At 31.4% G+C, this 6,169-nt stretch overlaps 1 protein-coding gene across 3 annotated transcripts in view; it reads left to right on the top strand.

Moving 5' to 3' along the window:
- Positions 1 to 677: 677 nt before the first annotated feature.
- The window catches only part of LOC106105594 (torso-like protein), a 37,619-nt gene continuing 32,127 nt past the window's right edge, over positions 678 to 6,169 (top strand). For 2 of the 3 annotated variants that reach the window (XM_013286000.1, XM_013285998.1), the window contains exon 1: positions 678 to 1,031. The gene's annotated coding sequence lies outside the window, so the exon portion shown is untranslated. The remainder of the gene's footprint in view (positions 1,032 to 6,169) is intronic. The other variant, XM_013285999.1, reaches the window with a different exon arrangement.

Genomic DNA, 6,169 nt, shown 5'->3' with positions numbered 1-6,169 from the left:
CGGTTATGAAGTATCCGATACCAATTGCAGTGTCCGAAGTGACTCCAGGTTTTCGAATTATCGGCGGTAATCCAGCGACTAGCAGTGGCACTCCTGTTAGTAGTAGAGGTCGCTCAGGCTATGATTCCTCAGAAAGCGCTTTACTACCCACGGTTAATGAAAATTAAACTACTGCTTCGTATAACTATAAACAGGATTGTAATATGGGCTCAAATAATCTCTAGTGTTTGTGTTATTGAATAAATCATTGTCTGTCATGCGTTGCACTTTTATTTTAAAACTTCTAAACGATAACAAAATACATTGCAACAAAATATAATCCCAATGAACATACAAATTTTGAAAAGCGACATCTCTCGATGAGACGGTAAACTATTATCACCCAGACAACAGGCATGCTGACATCATACTTTCTCCATCTATTGTTGAGATTCTTAAATAAAAAGACGGTCATGCTATTAAAGTTTAATAATATAGAACTAGATGGCGTTAATATAGATATGTTTTTTAAAATATTACCTACAATTACTAACATAAATTAAATATTAACTGTAAAATGTGAGAAAACCGTGGAAAGGTGCAAAAAATAAAATTTGAGCACAAGGTTTATTCATCTGAAGTTTTAAAAATCCTTCCATAATCAAATCAACCAAATCAAACGAATCACGTCGGACAAGTTTTGTTCCGAGTTCAGTCAGTCATAGTCAGTGACCGCAACTTATCGTGTGAGGGGTGGATTTACTTTACTCTAAAAATATACCGTAATAAGTTTGTAACAAGAAAACCTTGTTTCCTCTAACAATGAATATCAAAATCAATTGAAGTAACAATTTCAGTGTTTAATAAGTTATACATATTATAAATGCTTAAATTTTCTGTTTAAATTTTTACATATAAAATTTCTGTGAATTCGCGGTATCTTAGTGTTGTTAGGGATTTTTTGTGATGAATGCCTGTTAACAGAATATGTCGACCATTGGACTTAAAATTCAGCTAAAACATCTTTAAAATTGGATGGGATTATCCTATTGGTAAGTTATTATTGACTACTTTTAATATTTTTACAAAATACATTTGTTTGTTTGTGTGACATAAAATTTATTAAAAGATGTTTATAATCTAAAATAAGTTAATTGTTGGTTAGTTAAAAATCTTTTAAGGTGCAATAATTTAAGAGATTTCAACACAGAGTGAACGGTTTTAAATCAAGGATGCATTAAAACTTTTTTATATTCAACACTCAATTGACTCTAAATTAGGTTAGTTTTACAGGTACATTTTTACCCATATAAAAATTTTCATAAAAAAATCATCTTCAGTCATTACGTACGTGTTTAAAGATGATCATGTCTTGCACAACCTTATCCGCTGTTGACCATGACAGATGGTCAGGTCAGGCCTTGTACCTATGATTGGGTACCTTCGCAAAATAATTAGGGTTGTCGCAATGTTTTGTAAGTTAAAATTTTCTATAATTAAATATCTTCTGCTTTTAACAAGCAAGAAAATAAAGATTACGAAAAATGACAATAAATCGTTCCTTATTAATTTATTATTAAATGTTTTTAATCGGAAAACAGAGTCATTTTTTAGGATCCGTAATTAAAAAGGTTTTTCTACAGTTCCACGGTTCGCGGTTAGATTTAAAAAAAAAGTTTGTTAAAATTAATAACATTCTATTCTTTTGAGATAAATGCTTTCTTATAGTAAACAAAAGTGACAACCCTATAAATTAACAATTTAAATAATTTTGTAATACTTTTATTTTTACAACCTTGTTATGTCAGCCGGTTCTCAGATGTGTTTTATAAAAACGAAATAATGATAAAAATTTATGAATTTCGTGATAAAGTTTCGGTGCAACAAAATTTATTAATAAACGATTTGTTCACTGGGTGCGTATAAAATTGAATACTGTGACTTAACTTAAATTTAAAATAGTAACTTAGCTCAAACTTGATTGACTTGCAATTAAACTAAATTTCTTTTATAAGAAATCTCTGCCAATCTCTTTGATTATTTCTTTTTTAACATATACGAAGTCCGTAATTTATGTGTTGTAAAAAACATAGCTCATTCAATGCGATTATGAATCCTTAAAGCTGGTGTTTTGTTCTATTTTTAAACTTCTATTGTTAGCGACGCATAAACTTGTCCCTTTGTTATTCTGATTTTTTCAATATACCCACATGAAACTACACGCATTGTAAGCAAAATTGAAAATAAAGTCAATATGTTTTATTTTGTTAAAATACTTTGATAAATTTACTCATCATACTTCATACTAATATAAATGCGAAAGTTTAGATAGATGGATGTTTGTTAGAGTTTGTAGCCTAAACATCTGAACGGATCTCGATGAAATTTGGCACAGATTTAGAGGATAATCTGGAAAAACACATAGGCTCCTTACTTTTGTTTTATCTACTTCCACGTGAACGGAGTCGTAAGCAAAAGCTAGTATAAAAATAAAATGTTTACTAAACGTGGAAAAGTAATTTTTATCGACCTCCAAATTAGCTTAAGGTGAGATAAATAGAATGAATCATTAGGATATCAGCTTCAACGCTTGTATCGTGAACGCAGTTATTAATGCTTGATGCAATTAAAAAATTAACACACACAAGATAGTCTTTTTATTTTTAAAGAATCAAATAAAAAAACAAAGATTGTCTATTCTATTCTAGTCTTTTACCCATCAATGCTACTTTTTAAATTTTCAAATTTAGAATTTTTCTACTAAAATTATAAATGTGAAAGTTTAGTCTAATATAATAAAAGTGGATGGATGTTTGTTAAAGTTTGTACCCTAAACTGCTAAACGTATCTTGATAAAATTTGACATATATTTAGAGGATAGTCTGGAAGAATGGGCATACTCATTGTTATTTTTTAATTCCATGGAGGCGGAATTGTGGGCGAAAGCTAGTAATATTATAAATGCGAAATTATAGATGTTTGAAGTTTGCCGCCTAAACAGATCTCGATGAAATTTTACATTGCTGTATGGAATAGTTTAAAGAACCACATAGGCTGTTTACTTTTGTTTTTATTAATTGCACGTGGATAGTCGCGGGCGAAATCTAGTAGGTCATCATATGTGCAGCCACACACGATGTATTTGTTTTATGTACAGTTAGAAAATTTTCATCCTTTGTAGCACTGTTTTGATTATAAGAAGAAAATCATGATTTCAGAGCAATGACACTTAAAATAAAATTTCACCGCAATATAAAGATTTCGCCTTCTTATTGTTAACAATAAAACCAGTAACTCGTGCTTTTTATCACGACAGTAAATCGTAAAAATAATGAAGCTTTATTGATTATAAGTGTTGAGATGTTTAAAGTACAATTGGTTTGGATGTTTTATTACCTCCGTTATAACAGTAATGTAAACTGAAATGATTATATTATATGTAAACGTATACAAGGAATAAATCTTTAAGTCTAGTAAACTTGCGTTGAGAGTATAGTATAGTGCCTCCGTTGTGTGTAGTGTTCACGTCTATTAGGTCACTATATTCATAGAATCTGCAAAGTTTTGAAAATCGCTTTTTTACCGATTATCTTTCCAAAGGTAGCTAATGATCGGTGATGACAAAAGAACAAATGTCGGCGACGCGTGCTTGTGTACAAATTTAAATATTGTATTGCGTAAAACTGCAATGATATTTGTATTGAAATATTTGTGATCACTCATACGCTTGAAGAACACCAATGATGTAGAAATCCATTTCTGTTTTGTTTTCGTAATCTGTTAAAATTACGAAATGATCCATAAGACATTTTAAAATAGAGCAAATGATCGATTTCGCGTGAATTTTTTATAAACAAATGTTGAAAATTTATCATCCATTGTATTGCTTGTTAGTTGGACAAATTTTACTTTATTGTCGTAACTGAATATCGATATATTGGCTAACGCTTACTAAAACTTACTTACCTATTTGGGTAAATATTTATTTCGTTTCTTTGCTGATTTCATGATAATTTTTAATATTTAAAAATGTCCCAACTCTGTACAGAAAAATGAATATTCATGTAATGATTTCGTCACAAGTACGCGACAGCGAGTCACCAGTTATTGTTGTCCAAACAATAAATGTGGGTTAAAAGATCAACTGGCAATATAGCTTTGTGCTTACCCACGTTCAGACAAACGGGAAGAGCCAATTTATGTACCGAGGCCAATTGCCTGACAAACGGATGGGTCACACGCTTTTGTACCTGTAACTCAGCAGCATGGCTACCCTCTGAAGAATTGATACATCAGAGAGTTCCAAACCTTTTTATAGACTCCTTGCAATTTTACTTTTATTTTCGATTTATGTATCCTAATCTTTTACCTCTAGCCATCATTCACTACAGAAGTTCCGTGTATCCCAATAGTGATTCCTCCTTGTAAAAACTTAAATTAAAAAACTATTTCAACGTACGTGTGCATCCTCTTCTATCCTTATTTGAATCTCAGATGAATCCACCACATACTATGCTAGCTTCGCTTCCCGTAACTAGTGTTGCCTCACACATGCGTCTCAACTTTCATATTTATTTAGCTGTGTTTGTATCTAGTTATTAAATTGAAATAGTGGAAAAAGCCTAACGATATTTCCGTCTTGATCTAAGCAGTCGTTGATAACCTTCGAAACCTATTGATGTATATTAACGTTCATGAATGGTAAATTGGGTGGTGTTTGAGAACCGGTATCGTTCGCTTAAATGACGATTCCAAAGGCCAGTTTTATGTCGCAAGATCTGATCATCCTCCAATCTTTGAAATACGTTTTCTAAGGTCATATGCAATAGTATAATATGCATTGTAAATTGTTTTTGAATTTCTAATTGGTTTTCATTAACCTTTCATTGAGTTTTTTCCATTGATATGCGGAGATGTTTTTGAATATAGTTTTTTTTTATTAATTAATACATTGATATGGAATTTTTACGTTAATTATCTATAACACACCGGTGCTGTGAGTTGTGCTTGGTTTACGTTCCTACTCAAAGAAGTTTTCATTTGTCTTAGAAAAACTTTAGAAGATAATTCGAGGATTACGATGAAAGGGTATACTTGTTCATTGCTGAATTTCAAATACAAGGTATGTCTAGTTAGAATAAAGTATCATAAAGTAACACTACAACGAATAATAATGTCGATTCAAAAGCAACAGAGTGTCTATCACGAATATTTGCTTGACAGTTGAGAGAACGTATTCGTAACGTAATCGAGATGTGTCATCATGTACGAGATTTTTTGGTATACTTTACGTCCGGTAAGCAGTACAAAAATAATACAAATTTAGTCAATGATCTTACTAGAATTTTCTAATTAACTCTTCTTGCGTGTAAAGTTTTTCAGTCAAAGTCTTAACTTTAAGTGCATAGTTATTTGATATACGAAGCCAGCGATATTACGTATTACTTATTTCTTGCATATTTATTCTGTAATGGTTTTATATTACAACGCATTCTCTAACCTTCAAAACAAACTATCGAGGGTCGAAAAAACAATTCCAACGCCCGCATCGAAGCGGCCTCTAATTCTCTTTCACGTATGGTGAATATGAATTAAAAAAAAAAGTCGACAATGAGGCAAGGCATCAGTATTCATGACACGGTGCCCTCACGGTATCCGACAGGCACCGCGTGATGCCAAACACTGGATAACTATATTGCGAGAACGATAACATCTCGGCATAGAGGTTTTAAATAAAAAGTTAACCAACCTCTTTAGATTATTTAATTTTTGTACGAAGACATTTGTTACTGGCCGGTACGCAAACATTTTATAGTTATTTAAAATAAGCGTCGTTATTTATTCAAATAAATTATCAAATAATATTTCTACAGGGTTTTTCTATACTTTTCACTGCTATAACTGCAAAAGTTTAGATCTATGGCTGTTTGTTACTAAGTATCTCCAATACAATTTAACGGATCTCGTCAAAATTTGGCATACATTATATATTAAATGTTTTTTTAATTCTATACCTAAATACGGACGAGTTTGTGGGCAAAATCTAGCAACACATGTTTTTAGAAGTTTTTTTAGAGACAAATTAGTTTAAATGTTCTGTTCAAGCTTGTATACACCATCGTACATTCCACTCTGTAGGGTCATCGTTGCAACTACACTATTAGCGATATTATAATTAGATGGACTTGTT

Source organism: Papilio polytes, unplaced genomic scaffold (genome assembly GCF_000836215.1).
Source record: "Papilio polytes unplaced genomic scaffold, Ppol_1.0 DF822845.1, whole genome shotgun sequence".
Taxonomy (NCBI): domain Eukaryota; kingdom Metazoa; phylum Arthropoda; class Insecta; order Lepidoptera; family Papilionidae; genus Papilio; species Papilio polytes.
This window is presented reverse-complemented; position numbering and strand designations above follow the sequence as displayed.